Raw genomic sequence first — 16,270 nt, 5'->3', positions numbered from 1 at the left:
TTGCATTGCCAGAGGTCTTATTTCAGATTGCTCAGGAACCCATGTATGGTCTTTGCTGAGCAATTGGCTTCATCTTAAACTGAAGTCATCCCACCAAGTGCTATTTCAAAGTCAGCTTACAAGCAGCTCTTTTTCTGAAAGAACTGATACTACCTCAGTCAGTAACTATCTTGGCTGCTAATGATGGTTGGAGTATTCATGCATATGGCCTCTAGGCAGTCTGACCTGATTTTTAAAACGCTCTCTTTAAGTTATCGCAGCTTTCTGGAAGTCACAGGAAAGCCTTGGGCATAAATGATGAATGTGGCTTTTCAATACTCTTTTCCACACCCACAGTTCCAATTACATTGTGAAAAATGTATGAATTTGCTAAAAGCTATTTTTTTCAATCCAGCCATCTATCTCAAATATGGGAAGACATAAACCAACATAACGCATCATTTCTTACACCCTTTTTTTATGTTGATTCATATTTTTTGAAAGGAGGTTTGCCGCCAGCAGTGCTTCAATTTTTCTTTACATCAGCATCATGTTGTTAAAATAGTGTCTGATACAAAGTATAACTATTACTGGATCATATTTGACATTGAGGGCATTACTTTAAAGTATATATATATATATATATATATATATGAACTGATAATGAAGTAAACCTAAGCAGAAGGAAGCAGTAATCAGATAGGTCAGAGGTTGGACTCGATGATCTTGAGGTCTCTTCCAACCTAGAAATTCTGTGATTCTGTGATTCTGTGAACTTATGGAATGCCACATTTTGCAATAAATATAGGAGCAGTTTTACTCCTACATATAAAATTTAAAATATTAATGTTGCTGTTAAAGCACTCATGCAGTGTACAGTACATACAGTGCATAAGTAATAAGTTTTAGTCAGGAAGTATTTTGATCTTCAGCACAAAGGTTACAAACAACAGCCCATGGTCTGATAGTGCAATGAAAACAGTGACAACTCATTGTACAGGCAACCTACAGAGTGGAGAGAAATAGTTATGCAAGGTACATCCTTTACTTATATTACTGTGATTAGAGCCCTACCAATCTTAAAATGAAAGCTGGACTTGAAATTCAGAGTGCTTGCCTAGCCTGATTTGATTGCCATTTTCTTTTGCACCTAAACGTTGTGACTTGCAACTACCAGCAGATGTCAGTGTTCCAGAAGACTATGACTGCCTCTGTAGGGTCGTTGTGTTATAAATGCAGAATTATATCAACGGCGGGATGAGAGTTTTAAAATGTCCAGAACAGGAAACTGAAAATAATAATAATTCTACATCAACCATATAATCCGTATGTGTACAAGTATGGGCTGCTGTAAGTAATCTGCTGGCTATCAAATATTACATTTCTTTACCATGTGGCTGACTTGATGGCTGCTTAGCAAACAGTCTGTTTTCTATCTGTGTATTTCCATGTTCACCTATGGTGCCCTGTTATTGGTCTGATCTCAGTGAAGGGAAAACTGAGCAAAAAGGTTCATCAATAGCCATTTGATTAAAGATAATGAGTGACTTAAGGAAAAAGATTTGTGAGCATGTTGAAAATACATAAAGCTATGAAAAGATCTGTGTCTGAGAAAGCTGAAAGGCAGCCTGAAGGCTGCAGCTGTTTAAACCGATGAGACAAGAAACTAATACTGAAAGTGAGGAAAAGCTGACAGGCATTGCTGCTCTGTACCTGGGGAGGGAAAAGAAGCTCTTTGCTCTAGTGGGAAAGTTGTTCAGAGATCACATTTCATGCCACACACCTCTCTTTCCAGAAGTACAAAGTGCAAGCTCAGGCGCTGAAGCCTACTAAGAACCACTGCAGTAAACTGATTCACTAGTGAGGACTAGATGAGGAAAAATATCTGGATTTATTCAACTGAGTGACCAGAAGTGATCTTTTTGTGAACAGGAATAGAAAACAGAGAGAGATTTAAAAGCAGGGGCCAGGATTTGATCCTGCAAAAGTCTTATGTTCCTAAAATAAACAAACAAACAAAACCAAAAAAAATCCATCATTTTACTTCTACCTTGGTTAAGTGGCATTCCCCGTCTACTTCGTCTAGGTTGTCAAAACTTTTCTCTTAGCTTCCATTTCACTTTATTTGCTTTTAAAATCTCTTGATGCTATAGAAAGGGAGCCAGTGATGCTATAAAACACCAGACTCTTTATGGCAACAGTGATGCTAGTCATGAGTTCAGTTTTAAATTAGTGGGCAGCAGATTCTCACTTGATTACTTTCATTATTATTTTTGCAATTGCAATATAAAAAATCCATATGGGACCTTGTATCTCAAAAGAGAAAAGAACTTGCTAATGAAGGCAGTTTCTTTATGGCAAAGCAGTGGGCTGGTTTCAAGGAGACCTGAGTTTGATTCCCAGCTCTCCCCCTGCCTTGCTCATTGACCCTAGGCAAGCTATTTTGAATTTCTGTGCTTCTGCTGGTGTTTTAAACAAGAAAGTGATGCTACCCAATTTCTTGCAAACACATGGTTTAGTTTTCCTCTTTGCTTTCCCAGCAGCTGGTACAAAGGTCAAAGGAATGACTGCTTATTTAGATGCTCTTTAAGAATATCAATATGCACATTCATAGAACACAACTATTTCCCTGCTAGGGTTTTTCTGATTCTGTGATCATACTTGTAAAGCCACATCACTGGAGATGCCGCACAAAGCAGAATTCACTGCTGAGGAAAGTCACTCAGTCATAAGAAGACAGATTCTTACAGGGGTGTCCTGAATAACATTTGCAGCTATCAAGGTAAGCAACTATTTCAGAGCATCGGGAAGCATTTTTCCCAGTTACAATACTGTATAATTTGATAGGTTGTTAAAGAACTAAAAAAATAAATACAACCAACCAATTTAAGATTAAGCTAATATCCTAGTACTGCCATATTGTTGCTTGAGTATTGTCGTACTCTAAATTCCCTACTAATCTTAGTTCTCAAATCTTGTAGAGGGAAATGTTTCTTAGCCTCCTTTACCCCTTTTTCTAGCTCCCAGGATTTACTGCAAGCCTTGCCACCCACTGAGCAGTGTGAAATACCTGGCTGAAGAGACCAGGCCTGAAATTGGTTTAATGTCTTATCTAATTCTCAATGACAGGCCCATGGGGCACTTCTACATAGAGAAGAGTTACTTTCCTAGCTGGTGAAGACAGTGAATACTTTATCACCTCTGCTGAACTACTACAGCAGAGTTATTATTCAGTCTCAATGTAAATGCATAACATCTGCTTTTCTTGAAGCACTTTAGAAACAAGTGCTAGGAAGGTCTGCTGATGTGCCCCTATATTAAACTCAAGCTGTTTTACGGCAGAGTAAAGTGGGTCCTGGAAGACTCAAATTCTACAGTAACTCTATAGTAGATACGGGATTGAATGAACCGTCTGATGCTGCTCCCAGATTTACAATTTAAAACAGCTTTAACCCTGTGGTCTAGAAGACATCTTTACTGAATTGTGTATACACGTAATGAAAAGAGGTCCCTTCTCTTCCTGTATTCTCATGCTATTTTATAGTCTCTAGGAGCTCACCTGCACGTAAGGATGACAGCCACTGCCATGTCCCCTTTTGTTATCCCCCCTTGTTTAGCAAAGAAATACAGCCAATGCAGAGTCTTGAGACATGAAGCATCTCTTTGATTTGAGAAAACTATTACTTAAAAAGAAGCTATCACCAAACTGTTCAGAATGTTCCAAGTAACAGGATTTTGCATCTTTATCTGTTAACATACACTATTTCAAATTAAACTCAAATTATCATTATCCTATTGTTCTCTCTCAGACTTCGTTCACCTTATTTCAACACTTTGGTGAAGTTTGTTCTTGCTTATTCCAAAAAGGCCAGAGACAGAGACAGGGTTTGGCTTAACAAATACCAGTTACAGCTCACAGCACAGTTATGCTTAATTATTAATATAAAATGTACTTTATTGATGAGTGCATCTATTAAAATGCACCACTTACTTTCTAAATGGTAAAATACCAGAATTTTCCAACAACCTGGAATAAACTTAATGCTTGTAAATAAAGTACTGCAAAGCTATATTTGCAGAGTTACAAACTGCCTCAGAAAGCTATCAATTATTATGCAATTATACAGTGCAATTTATAGTAAATGCAGTATGAACTCAAATTGTTAAGCAAGAAAAACTAAGCTCGCCTTGACTTGTCCTCCAGCACCTGAAACTTTATTTGAAATAAATATTTGTGGGAGATCAGATTTTTCCCTGACAAAAGAGATGCTGAGTTGACAGGGACCGCACCAGTTTTAAACTGTGTTCAATGTCACTGGGTCAGTCAGAGGTCAGAATCTGAAAGTTCAGACCTAGAAAACTATTAGCAATTTTACAACTTTGTTTGGGACTACAACATTAAGCAAACTAGCTTGGCATAAAATATATATATATTAAAAAATAAATAAAAAACAAGAAAACCATGTCTGGCTAGATTTAAAGAATTTCAAGCAACTTGATTTTTATTTTCAACACTGCCAGGTCCTCCTTATGAAACCAGAAGCCATACTGTGAGCTTCTTATTATGATTTACCAGTAATTTGCATGAGTAACGCAACCAAAGAAATTAAGTTATGATGTAAGTCCCTGCTTATTAAAGAGTTCGCAGTATGACTTTTACTGTTTAAATCTTTTATATTAAACACGTGATACTACTTATCCACAGAAAGGCTACACTAACTTATTTACTGGAGATAAAGGCTAGACCTTGCAGTCAGGCAACGGGACCTGCTGTGGGTATTTGGGTCAGAATACACAGAACTCATGGAAGCACCAAGATGTAATTCTCATACCAGTAGTAATAACTACAATAGATACATGTTAGTTAGTCTTTGATTTCCAAGTGTTAAGTGCCATGTATTGTTCTTGTATTATTTTGCCCTTATTCAGTTCATTCCTCTAAATATCATAAATAGCAAGAAGTGTTATTTATATATCATGTAGCTCCCTATACATCTGTTCAACTCATTCTTCAGTATAAACTGCTACGATACCAAGATACTTTTGCAGTTAAGATACTGGGAGAAGAGAAAAAGTGTTACAAACTGTTAAAAAATCGTAATTATACTGTAAGTATGAACAAAAATACTTAGACGGAAGACATAACTTCCTTTTGGCTTCATTCAGATACTGTAAGAAAGATAACTTCACTTGCTGTCATGCATTAACCACTGTCATGCTATTACATAATTCTTGTTCAACATGTACTCTAAACCACATAGAATTTTGTGCTGAAAATGTTTCATACAGTATTTTCCTCTCTTCCTCTGTATACTAAAAATTGCTTTCTTTTCATGAGTTTAACTAAGCGCAATAAGAAAGTTAATTTAATTATGTGTAGTTAAGCGGTCCAAACGTTTGCTAGTCCATTAGGGACGATACAAAGCAAATAACATACTGCAGGTAAGATTAAATATTGTTCTTGCTAACCTCTGTTGTTGCAACCTTTTAATTTTTTATAGCTACAATGTCAGAAAGTCTCATTGGTAATATATACTGCCCACAAACCACATCGGGCGTGGAGTCTTCTGGTGTGGTCTATTTAGCATGTGCTCAAGTAGGAGTCACAGTGGAAGGTTAAGTGTAGGGAGATAACTGTGGAATATTATGAAATAACAAACCACTGTGAATGAGGCTGCTTTAGCTTCTGTGGTGTTGGTAATCTAGAGTACACAATGCGTATTTATAAAACATTCTATTTGCTATCGCCTTACACTTTGCAAAACAGCCATTAGAGTATCAAGCAGTTTTGGAAGCAATTTCTCTTACCTAAGCAGACTGACAATCTTCAGAAGCAAAGTGATATTTCTCTGGAGATCAGAGGAGAAATTGCTGCTTCAGGATAATACCTAGTCTCTAAAACCAAAACTGGAAAAGCAAACATCATCCAGGTGAACACAGCGGTTGCTCAACAGAAGCCTCAGAGCAAAGAGAACAGATAGGTGGTAGACTACAAACAAAATCTGGAGCAGAGAGACATGACCAGCCTTCTAATCACTCTTGGACAAAATGTGACTAAAACTTCTGAATTGCAAGTTCAAAGGTCTGCACCTTTTGAATGCAGTTTTGTCTCTTCTTACCACTGATTTCAGTATGCATAAATCCAGTTGTATCATTTGTGTAGAGACACCCTAAGATTAAAAAAGTAGAAAGGATCAAGACAAAAGCTTTGTTACTTGGTGCAAAGGAAATAATGAGGCAGGGAAAGAGTCCTTGTATATGTATTTGGGAAGATTACACTGCAAACCAGTAATAACTCCTGTGAAATAAACTTTATTAACAACAACTAGTAATTTTACTTCTGGTCGGTGAAAATCATTTTTTGCTGCAATGGGAGAATTTGCTGTTTTGTTAATTGAGTCTAGCACTAAGACTTCTCAAAGGTGAAGGCTACTCAAAGATAGAAATACTGAAAGCACAGAAAAGTGAGATTTGCCTCCTATGTATGCAGAGAAGATGAATATATTGAATGTATTTTAATATCTTGCTTACTAAATGAAATGTTTCCTTTAAGAATGAGAAAGATATTGGGTACAATACAATGCAGTAAAAAATAGTCCTATTTTTAGAAACACAAAATTCAAATTGTACAATTTGAATACAAAAAAAAAAATGCAAAATACAAAGGATATTCTTACTTTTAAAATTAAAGCCAAGAATTGTTTGCTTTTTTACCATCACGTTACTGACTGCTATTAACAGAAGCTATTAACAGAATTCTAAACATGGGACTCAAAATCAGATCTCACAGTGCAAATACAGAACAGATGAAAAAAGGATTTGAAAATGGCATTGCTGTGGAGATAATATGGTATTGAGCAGTGAGAGTAGTGGTACTGCCTAATGTTAAGGGTACAAGTATTGGGTCTTCAGCACACTAGTGAAGTGACACTCACATCTTTATGATCCTTCTCATAGTCAGGATATTCTGTGATTCTATGATTCCCTTCCAAATGCTTTTGTTATAGCAAACTGCAGCAAGTCTACTCCCTGCCAGCGAGAGGCTGCAAACAGCAGGAGTTCACAGCAGCTGCCCAGGGATAACAGCTTCTACTTTTGCACCTTCTTTCTCATCTTACCCTTACTAAACCTCTGCCAGCTCCAGTCCTTTGTCTTCTCTGTGGTAAACCACCGACTTCTCACTCCTGGGGTTTCGCCCGGCTGCCTGGCGCATGGTGAGAGCAGCAGCCTTCTGGGGTGGCCAGCCAGATGAGGTTAGGTTGTGCCCTTGTGCTCCCTGTGGGGCACCTGGAAGGCCCCACTGCCTCTCACCAACTCCTGACCTTGTGCAGATTTAGCACAGTGCCAAGCAGGGGCTGACAGCAGAGCAACTCAGGCAGCTGCTGGCGTTACTCTCCAGGCAGTGTGTTGTGCTCTAAACTGTTCTTTTGCAATTCATTTGTTATCAAAGAAATAATTTCAAGTTAAAAGCATCTGGATTTTGCATTTTACAGAATTTGTAAAGCCAAACTCTCACACTTCATATCTTAACGTAGCATGGTGAGGGCAGATGTGAAATAGTTTAGTTCAGTTTTGTTCATGGATCTTACACAAAGTTGCCAAAAACTCAGGCAGCAAGTAAAATAATTGTATCTAAGAAAAGGCTAGGTGCGTTTCAGTTTGTATAAGTGGATAAGTATATTGATTACTGCACTAGTATCAAACACCTTCTTTAAAACTCTTTTCTTGATCTCAAGCATTTCTCAGGTGACTTTTTTGGAAACATCCCTTGATGCCTTTCTGGATGCTACTCCTCCAAGTCTCACAAGGATGAACAAATACAGCCTGCAAATAGCTAACCTGAAAGAAGAGTTTCTTATTAATTTTTCTCATAGAGCATGAGAAATGCTCTCATAGAGCTTTTTTTTTTTTTGTGTGTGTGTGTGTGTGTGTGAGGAAAAGGTGTATACATTTTAACAATAACAACATATTATATAGTTGGCAAGCCACATTTCTCTTCTGTCTTCTCTGTGCTAGGTTATATTCCAGACATATTACTATACTCTTTGATGATAAAATAACCATTAAATAGTTTCCAGCAACTAAATTTTAGTTGTATCAAACAACTTATGTTTCAATAGCAGTTATCATCCCACTGGTTATGTCCGGTACCATTTTTTACTGGCAACCCAGCCAAATGTCCTCTCCATAACATAAAAGCAGATAAATGCAGACGCAGAACTGGTTGTTCTAAAAATGAACCTAGCTGTTTTTCTTACCAGGAATTGAGAACTGTGGTATCTCCCGCAGGAAACAGGCAAAGCTTGAAAAGCCAGCATACATTTTACTTGTGCTGGTCTGGTAGCTATTTAAATTTCTTCTCGAAGGTTTTGAAGTAAAGCAGACATGGAGAGTTAGTAAAATGCTGTGACATTGTCAGTGAAGCAGCAAACTAACAACATGACATGGTTGTTTAAGTAACTGCTTGCCATAAGACATCATAACCTGTTTGAGATTCCATTTAGCCTAGTATTGATATTTACTGGATGTTCTGTTTTTTGTATATATACACACATGTATCACATGCATGTACATGCACATATATACATACAAATAAAAGTTATGATTTCTATTGATGATTAGAAAAATTCTTAAATGGGTTGATTAACTTTTTTATTTTTACTAGTAAATCCTCAAAATATTTATTTTAGTCTTAAAAGAATTTGGTGTTTGTAACAAAGTAGTAAAACTGACCTGTTGCATAAAAACTTAAGGTATGATATAAAATATGATTTTGCTTTGAAAAATCACTGTTAAAACATTGATTATATGTTGATTATAAACAAGATTATAGTTTCTATGTCTTTGTTCTGAGACCAAGTGTGCTTTCTGTAGTCACGTAGAGGTTATTTTTTATTTTTAACCAAATTGCCATGCCCAACCTTGGCTCTCGTAGTCAACCAGCACTATTTCTCCTTCATGCCTCACTTCCTGTAACAGAAGTTCTCTCTGCCAAACAGTGTCCTCATCATAATTGTGTAATCCTTTTTTTTTTTTTTTTTTAAAAAAAAAAAAAAAGTGATGCCCTTGGTGATGCCTATACAAACTGAATTGAAGTTGTGTAAGAAACCAACTGGCTCTCCTAACTGGATGCTAATAAACAAGTCTGCACAAGAAAATATAAACCAGTTTGTATGTTCTCTCTCTCTTTTTAGCCGAGTTGGTCTGAGTAGTTAATAAGAGTACAAGATATTTAAGATATGAATCATCACAAAATTTACTGGATCTCCTTTTTAATGCTACAGAAATGTTGAGCAAGACTGTCATGTCACTCTTCAGAATTAAATCATGCCTGGAAGCAGAATTGCTGTATATACATTTGCAGTGACATCTGCTTGCTTTTACACTGCTTTTATACTTGTTCAGTCTAGAAACAATAGAAGACAGATTCTGAATCTTGAAATTTCTGCAGTTTCTTTGTTTAAATCTTTCACGCTTTTGCTAATATAATTCAAGAAGTGTCACAGAGTAGTGTATGTATCATGCATATGTGTAGTTCAGGATGTCCCTTAGCAATCATGGTTAGTTGCACGGTTAGATTTTCCTAAAAAAAAAAAAAAAAAAAAAAAAAAACTTAGAAAATACAAATAATCTTGTTTTATTATTACTATTTTAACAAATACTGAATACAAAGGTTTTTTAGATCAGAACTGTACAATACATACAGAAACATAAAGATTTACTTTTTACTCCTGGGTCATCAAGGCTACAACCCTCAGACAAATACAACAAAGTACACAGAGATAAATTTGCCATAAAATTCAAACAGCTGATGTAAAATGGAAATGGAAACACTTTCAAATTATATCCACTTTTCAGTTCAGAAAGTTTTTTACTGCTTCAGCTAGACCCATAGTCTTCTAGTAGTTTCAACCTGTAACTGAATAAAAGATCCACATATTGTCATAAGAAAGACTAAAGAGGGCAGGTTTATTTTATAAACCTGAGCAAAGTAAATGAGTAAATGATTAAATGAAAGCCAAATCAACTGGTTAGACTTTACAGACAAGTAAGGCAGGGTGTAAACTGTATTGAATTTAAATTAATTACTATGAATTTAAATGAAGTACTATGAAAATTTCTTTCAACTTTTTACATTTTCCTTTGTCATTGTTTTCTAGTATTTGAATTCCACTAACATAGTATTTCTCTGATATCTTAAGATACCTAAAGAACAAACTTACTATACAAATAAATAATAATAATAATAAATCAATAAATTTAATAGTCCTAAAATTTCAAGCATTGGAGTTATTGCTCTAATCATAATTTGTCAAAGCTGTTTTTGCTTTTGATGTCGGGTTCTTGGGTGCACATATGTTATACACAAATACTACTTAATTCCCACTCTTCCAAACCTTCTACATGTGCTGATTTTCAGTTCAGCAAGTAAACCCAATCTCCGAATCTGCTAAATTTGATTGGGCTTTTTCCTCTCAGGAGTATTGAACATTCATAGCTTCCATTGACTAAAGTGGCAGCATCTACTCAGGACCTGAAAAAAAATGTGCCAAAGGCAATGGTGATAAAGCCTACAGGAAAATATCAAGATACCTTTGACTGGCTTCCAGAAGCAATACATATATTTGACAATCTCTTTTGAAACAAAAAATGGGGTGGGGGGGAGGCTGACAAATTTAAAATTTCAGTTTCCGGGTTCCTCTTCCTTCTCTAATTTAACACTATTTGTATGAAGGAAGCATCCACCTTCACCTTCAAAGCATGATACAAATTAATGACAGACATACAAAGAAGTGCACTGAAGCAGCAAGCAGCACACAGGCTCAATGCTAATGGAAAGGAAGCACCTCTCTCAAGCTGCCTTTCAATTACTCCGCTGGGTTGCTTTTTAAATGTGTTAAGCTGAGGGTCAGCTTTGCTGCTGGCGAATATGAGGTGAAGGCTCAGTGAAGGCTATTTTTGTTATATGGGGAATCTGTGCTCTTGAGATTTAGAAGAGAATTGTAAAGGAGTCAGTCTTTCACATAGGAAGCAAAGATAAAAAGAGTATTTTAATTCTTTTTGTATTTTCCATAGAAATGAAAAATCGTAGTAGGTATCTCTTAGTTATGTTAATAACTTGTTCAGCTTGGCATAGCCAGAGGGACCTCTGTAGTTAGTCAAGGTAATTTCTTTTGTGGTGCTATCAGGCATAGGGGACTTTTGATAAATGCCTGTTAGATTTCCAGGTGTTATAACATCTAAATGTATTGAGAGAAGTCATGTTTAAGCTTTACGTTCTAATGACTTGTCTACTTAACACACAAATGGTCAAAAAAGCAACTAAAAATACAGATGAGCACATACTAAAAGACCCACATGTTTAGTTGCTTATGCATAATTTAGACATTACTCATTAGTTTTTCAGGCTAACTACGGCTATATGAGTGAGGTGATTTCCTTTTTGTGGTTTGTGTGTCAACACCAAAATCAACTACATAATCTTTTTTTTTTGGTAATACAGACTGAGTCTTCCACAATGATACCAGGCATAAGTTAATTGTTAGTATTTCTACATGTACCCAACAAACCGAATACATTTAGGAGTATATCTACCAAGGCTACAAGGATGACAATACCTAGATCTATAGTACTTTTTACACTGCCATAATAATGAAAAGCGTTATATGAAAATTAAATGTAGTGCTATGTAAATATAAATAAATGCAAATTTTAAAATAAGACTTTAATTTCTAAATTTATTTTTCACACTATAGCTTCACTATTAAAAAAAAAAAAAAAAGCTTCTAGCAAACTCTCAGTACACAAACACGGTTAAGATATTTTGAAATTTACCGTTATCTAAATGGGATCCATCAAAGTAATGCCTGTCTTCTCCTTATTTTTTATTTAAGGAGCCGATCATTGGAAACCAGTGCTAAAATTTTTCAAGTATAAAATGGATACTATTCCATAGTGATCCTACAAACACATTCCAAACATAAAACACAGCATTCCTGTGCTTACCTTATTTCTAAAAGACTTTACAAAGAATTTAGAGACAAAAAGACAATAAAAGCTAGGAAGCAGAGAGAGCTCTGTTTTCAATTGTTTGGTAAATTACAGAATCACGGAATGGCCAAGGTTGGAAGAGACCTCTGGAGGTAATCTGGTCCAACTCCCTGCCAAGCAGGATAACCTGGAGCACATTGTGCAGGATGGCATCCAGGCGGGTTTTGAATATCTCCAGAGAAGGAGACTCACAATGTCTCTGGGCAACCTCTGCCAGTGCTCTGTCACCCTCACAATAAAGAGTTGCCCTCTCATATTCAGCTGGAACCTCCTGTGCTTCAGTTTGTGTCCGTTGACTTTTGTCCTGTTGCTGGGCACTACTGAAAAGAGACCGGATCCATCCTCTCGACACCCTCCCGTCAGATATTTATACACATTAATGAGGTCTTCCCTCAGTCTTCTCTCTTCCAGGTTAAACAGGCCCAGCTCTCTCAGCCTGTCCTTGTACAACAGGTGCTCCAGTCCTCTCATCATCTGTGCAGCCCTCCTCTGAACTCACTCCAGTAGCTCCATGTCCCTCTGGTACTGGGGAGCCCAGAACTGGGCACAGTACTCCAGGTGTGGCCTCACCAGGGCTGAGTAGAGGGGGAGGATCACCTCCCTTGAACTGCTGACAACACTCTCCCAAACACACCACAGGACACCGTTGGCATTCTTGGCCACAAGGGCACATTGCTGACTTGTGGTCAGCCTGCTGTCCACCAGGACTCCCAGGTCCCTCTCTTCAGAGCTGCTCTCCAGCATGTCAGCCCCCAGTTAAGAAATCTACAGTGAAAACAGATGTTTTCTGCAAAAGACTGTACTTAGTTGGAAATCCACTTTTCTGGGAAAACATGTGAATACCAAATTTTCAGTTAACACTACCCACAGTTACTCAACAAACAGTCTAACCCTTTCCCTGTTGAGGATGCAAAGGATCTGACCCAGAAGACCTCACACAATTCTCCTGCTGGAGAGCACCAAAAAGATTTGTGCATCATATATGTATAATTCTTACTGTGCCCCACAATTTTTTGCACTATTAAGAGTAAATGAGGTTAAGTGGAAAGACTAAAGCTCACTGATTCTGCAGTTACTGGCACTACGTGAAACCTTCTAGTCTTTCCTACTATTTGGTAAATGTCTTATGCATACAACAGCATTACAGAAGAAATCTGATAAATCTTTTATTTCTCCAATGAATTCTATATGAGATTATTAAATAATGTCCTGGTTATGTTCAGCATCCAGTCTGTATGTATTTACCTTTGTAATTATTTCAGTTATTATTCTAAAAGTCTTAGATTACTTCCCACCCTTTACATTAAACCCATACACCCCTTTACCTACTCTTTTGAATGTAACTGAAAATCAACATTACTTTGAGTAGTGATGACTGCTTCAGTGGAACTGGTACTGAATCATTTTAAAGAACTAAAATTTCACAGGAGGATAAGAAATGCTAAAGAGAAGGACAGAAAAGAAGACATTCAAAACTTCATAAATAGTAAACATTACACAGGAAAATACATTTTTCTGTAAATTCTCTCTCATCAAAGCTGCTTCAGTGACAAAATCTCTTTAAAACTTTACCCAAATTATTGGAGGAAGTTGCCATTATTGAGGTAACATACAACAGACTTATAAATTCATCCCAGATACACTTTCTTAGGTGATCATTACTCTAACTAGAGCTAAGATTTTACCCACAAAATGGCTCAAAAGAGCAAAACACTTTGAGAGAGAGCTTTCCAGGGAAAAGAGAGAGAGTAAATCAGCAGGTTAAATAACATATTAGGAGTAATCTATACTAATCTACCATATAAAAAGACAGTAGTGCAGACAAAATACATTCAAAGGGAGTTCCACTGGGCTTCATTTACTTATTTTTAGTAGAAACACATTATTAACAGAACAACGCTTACAGTAGCTTCAATAAGGTTTTGTTTAAGGTAGAATTGTAACTTTTATTTTATTTTATTTTATTTTATTTTATTTTATTTTATTTTATTTTATTTTATTTTATTTTATTTTATTTTATTTTATTTTATTTGTTTTTGTAACTGCAGCCATTCCACAGCAAAAGTTCAATGTAATTTCATTTTCTGGGTTACAATTAAATATAATTAAAATGTAGGTAACCTGACTGTTTAACTACTCATTAATGATGCTGAACTCAGAATCGCTACTGTGACATCTTGTACCACTGTCTGCAGTAGCTGCTCTGTGTATACACTGCGCTGCGCACTGCTTTTCAGTAAAGTAAACAATTGCTCTTTCAAGCCACAAAAATGCATGTCTGCTCTCAAGGAGACATGTCTTTTGCTGCATCATTAAAGAAAAATGTGCTGCCTATGATATCAAAAGACCAAACGTATGCAAATCCCCATGCTTCAACAGAAAAAAATGTACAAACAACTGAAAACATTTTTCCCCTTTATATAGCAATCTACTGACAGAGAGTCATCCTATGGAGTCCTGGGACATCACACAATTCACAAGGCTCCACACACAGTCTCCACTCAAGAGGGAACAAAATATTTCTACCACTAGCTAGACCAAACAAAACCACCTGAGACGCTAATGAAGAGTCTCTCCATAAGCCCTGAAAGTCGGTACGTGAATCCTTCTGTAAGAATCGACCTCAAATAACTATGTAGTTTTAAAGCTAGTATTTTTTTTTTCATGTCTTTCCTACTGATGTTCCAGGATTAACTTCTCCCTCTGCAACAGCACTTCCTTTCTACTTCATCTCTCTGCAGTGAGATCATCAGCTATTACAACACAAATTAATACGATGTTAAAAATAAGCATGGTGTGGACATGCTGTATGAGGAAGGAGACTAAAACACTGTAGCATTTCTCAAACAGAAAGTTATAAAATACTAAAGAAACTCAAGGAAGTAGCTTCATGTCTGCTGTAGTAGATTTAATTCACTTGCATGTCCCGTTTTCTCTCCTTCGTGTTCATCCACTTGAGCTTATTTTAGTAAGACATTTGACCTCTGCCAAGGGCTCTCGGGAATATTCTTGAGTCTTGCCACTCGGCTTGTCATCGAACAGTGCTTTTTCATTCTCATGCAGTTTCAAACATGCGAAATACCATCTCCAGCAGACCCCTGATCATCATTATGTTCTCAGTTACCCACACTTGGTGACAGAAGTGTTAAAGAAAATGCCTACAGATTTGATCCCAAGTCTGTTTCACAGCAGAAACACAACTTGTGTATGAACTGAAATACATGTAATGGTACAGTTCTTTATTTCCGTGTGTTATTTCATATCCTTAGGAACTCTGTTGTTTGCTTATATGTAAAATGTATGGGTACAGTCCTATATTTCTGTGTTATTTCATTTCCTTAGGAACTCTGTTGTTTGCTTGTATGTAAAATGTGCAAGTGTGTAAACCCAGCAGCGTGTGGGGCAGCATGGGACAGGGTTTAAGCACTTCCCACAGGATTTTTGCTCACAGCTCCTGCCTGGCACCATCCACGCAAACCTCCCAACCCCTCACACGGCGGGTCAGGTAGGGAGGGCAGAAGCAGGACAGAAATTGGCGGGGGAACAAAACCAACAGGACCATCCCCCGGAGAGCCTGCGAGGCTGAACCCGGCTGCTTGGTCTTCGCTCGACACCAGCGCCTGAGGTGAAACCAGAAAGCAAACCGAGAAGAAAAAGGACAAAAACCCCAACCACACCCCCCACCTCCCCTCAGCGCGGTGTCGCCATTGCGCACGTGCCCCCGCCCCCCCACCATCCCCTCGCCTATCGCATTGCGCCTGCGCACTCCGCCTCAGCGCCGGCCCCGTCTCCTCCTCTCTCCCCCCTCCTCTCCCTGCCGCCGGTTCGAATCCCGGCGCCGCTCCCCGCTGGCCGCCACCGCCCGGCCTCGCAGGGGCGGGGAGAGGAGGGCGGCCCGCAGCCGAGCGCGGCCCATCCCGGCCCCCAGCTCCGGTTCCTGCGCTTCCCGTGGCCGGGAAGAAGCGGGGAGGAGGGAAGGCGAAGCGTGAGAGCCGGAGCGCGGCTGCCTGGCCCGGGCCGCCGGCCGCTGCCCGCCCTGGGGCGGCTCCAGCCTCCGGCCGGCCGGCGTGCGGCCAGCCCAGGGCCCGCGGGGAGCTGCGGGGCCCTTCCCGGCGGGGCGAGGCGGGGCGAGGTAAGGCTCGGCTCCGGGCTCCGGGCACGGCTCTGGGCACGGCTCGGAGGCCGCGAGGCAGCGGGCAGGGCGCAGGGTGCCCCTCACGGAGCCTCCTGGCCGCTGGGT

General features: G+C 38.4%; 2 protein-coding genes and 1 long non-coding RNA gene across 26 annotated transcripts in view; 2 read left to right on the top strand and 1 right to left on the bottom strand.

The window, feature by feature from the left end:
• Nucleotides 1–5,838, bottom strand: part of GOLGA4 (golgin A4) — a 71,211-nt gene extending 65,373 nt beyond the window's left edge. The window contains exon 1 of one of the 2 annotated variants that reach the window (XM_084510800.1): nucleotides 5,788–5,838. The gene's annotated coding sequence lies outside the window, so the exon portion shown is untranslated. The remainder of the gene's footprint in view (nucleotides 1–5,787) is intronic. The other variant, XM_084510801.1, reaches the window with a different exon arrangement.
• Nucleotides 909–8,594, top strand: LOC311432386. The gene is made up of 3 exons (XR_014690033.1): nucleotides 909–1,329; nucleotides 2,616–2,761; nucleotides 7,716–8,594. It is a non-coding gene; the product is annotated as an uncharacterized lncRNA (long non-coding RNA).
• A 7,243-nt stretch (nucleotides 8,595–15,837) lies between these two features.
• Nucleotides 15,838–16,270, top strand: part of LRRFIP2 (LRR binding FLII interacting protein 2) — a 54,471-nt gene continuing 54,038 nt past the window's right edge. For 10 of the 23 annotated variants that reach the window (XM_084510313.1, XM_084510309.1, XM_084510312.1 and 7 more), the window contains exon 1: nucleotides 15,840–16,162. The gene's annotated coding sequence lies outside the window, so the exon portion shown is untranslated. Of the gene's footprint in view, nucleotides 16,163–16,270 lie in introns of all 23 variants that reach the window. The other 13 variants (XM_084510302.1, XM_084510301.1, XM_084510325.1 and 10 more) reach the window with 6 other exon arrangements.

The sequence above is a fragment of the Aythya ferina genome, assembly GCF_964211825.1.
Source record: "Aythya ferina genome assembly, chromosome: 2".
NCBI lineage: Eukaryota > Metazoa > Chordata > Aves > Anseriformes > Anatidae > Aythya > Aythya ferina.
The sequence above is the reverse complement of the archived record's forward strand: the minus strand, read 5'-3'. Positions and strand labels throughout refer to the sequence as shown.